Source organism: Acanthisitta chloris, unplaced genomic scaffold (genome assembly GCF_000695815.1).
Source record: "Acanthisitta chloris isolate BGI_N310 unplaced genomic scaffold, ASM69581v1 scaffold16888, whole genome shotgun sequence".
NCBI classification, from domain to species: Eukaryota; Metazoa; Chordata; class Aves; order Passeriformes; family Acanthisittidae; genus Acanthisitta; species Acanthisitta chloris.
The window spans coordinates 25,695-27,699 of NW_008687779.1; the positions used below are offsets into that span (position 1 = coordinate 25,695).

The 2,005-nt window shown below is 49.8% G+C and overlaps 1 protein-coding gene across 1 annotated transcript in view; it reads right to left on the bottom strand.

The window, feature by feature from the left end:
- Positions 1–2,005, bottom strand: part of LOC103808000 (potassium/sodium hyperpolarization-activated cyclic nucleotide-gated channel 4) — a gene marked incomplete at both ends in the record, with an annotated part of 91,205 nt that overhangs the window by 25,687 nt on the left and 63,513 nt on the right. The gene's annotated exons all lie outside the window — the stretch shown is intronic.

Below are 2,005 nucleotides of genomic sequence, written 5' to 3' on the forward strand. Positions count from 1 at the left end.
CTGACACACTGGTAACCTGGGATAAACTGAGATCATGCACTCAGATACTTTCACAATGACCCACACGTGGGAGAAGGAACTGAAGGAAATGATTGCTCCACTGGGAAATGGACTTTCACAGAGAACTGGTAAAAGACAGCCAGAGCAAGGTCGCCAGCAGCAAGATCTTAGGGTGAGGAAAATCACTCCCCAGCAACTTAGGAAATGGTCGGGATCTCTGGTCATTACCTGAAGAGATGGGAAGGGCAGAGAATCAAGTTGAAAATGTCTAGACAGCAAGTTCTTCTCAGTGTAAAACCGAGCTTTTCTAGGGAGCTCAGGCAACTACAAATGGTCTCATCTGTGAGTGGCAATAAGTCCCCAGGAGAGTCCAGTGGAAGGCAATGGCTTCTCCTGGACACCTTGTGCTCTGCCACTGTGACTTATACAAGCAGCACCTCAGCAATCCCATCATGGTATAGGGAGAAAAACCAGCATAGGTTTCATGATTATTCTGATTAGCCTGAGTTCATGGAACAGCTCAAGGTACATTTGCCATCCTGTGGGTATTATCTGCTAGCAAGCCCTTGCCACAAAACCTTGTAAAGTAAATGCACTGTCATCACACATTGCTGTTACAAGTATGTGAAAAATGCCTCTGCTACAGTGACACTCATCACAGCAGTAACCTGTGCATTCCTCAGTCTTCTCCCTGCTCTCAGGAAGGTGTTAATATTATAGATGTGGCTGTGCAGACACACGTACTGTGGCAACTTGGAAGGTTGGTACAGAGGTCTGGTGGTGGCTTGTCAAACAGACATGGGATACTGCTGTGATCTCCACTCAGAGAGCTGCAGCAGCCCCAGCACCAGTGACCAGCAATGCTGGGAGCCCTGGAGTTTACTGGGCACCTCCTGGAGGTACCTAATCCCAGTCAGGGAGTGGCTGATGACCTCTCTGTAAACAGCTCCCTGAGTGTCACTGATGCTGATGGAAATTTTTCAGCAAGCTCACAGGTAGCAAACAGCAGCACAGCACTGTGTTGCTGACTGGGAGCTGTGGCACAGAGCTGGAACCTCTGGAGAGCTAAAGCTTGGTGAGGAGATAAGCACATGGACAAAGGCAGGTGATAGCTTTACCCAGGCCATATCCAGTTACATTATGCAAGACAGGCCTGATTCAGACTGCACCAAGAAGGGCAAAACTACACAAGGGACAGCCAAGCAGACACAGGAGAAGCAGCACATTCACAGCTCAGAGAGACTGTTCCCTGCTCCCTCCTGGCGCCAGCCTGTCTGGGCTAACCTCCTAACAAAGCAGGAACCTGTTCACCTGGAAAAAACTACCCTTGAGCCAAGAGAGAGAGGGAAGAGACAATGTGGCCAATGGTGTCTCTGTTCCTGGCTGTGCAGTTAGCCTGTGTGTGTGTGAGGAGCCACAGAACTCAGGGGAGCCATAGCTACAGGTGAAGGCAAAGGGCATTTGCACTCTGCTGACTGCCCAACCACAGAGGCTGCCTGAGGTGCAGGGGCCAAAGGAGTGAATCCTTTTGCTCCTTTGTCTCCAGGCCTGTGCTGTGGCTCCTAGGGTCCTGGCCAAGGAAGTGTGTGACTCCATTTCCTTACCAGCCAGGTTCTGTGGCATTTTGCAGACCCACTTCTGATCCACCAAGGCACTGAACATCTCACACAGGTATCCCCACATCCTCACTGCTAGTATTTCCAGGAGCCACAGGCCCTTTCCCTCAGCCCTAGAGTACTGGCAGCCATACAGCACTTACAGAATGGTAAATGCTATAAACTCCATGGATCTAGTAGTGTCTGTCATCCTGAAACAACAGCCAGGAGTTGTTTGGGACATTCTGTCCAACAACAGAATTGGTCCAACCTTTGCTTAAAATGCTGCATCACCCATAAAGGTGGGCAGCACATTCTCAGATGTACTGGAGCAGAGGAGCAGTGCAGGTGTCCTGTCCCATCCCTTCATGTTAAATTAATTCCTTTTCCATCTCTCACTGGATGCTGCA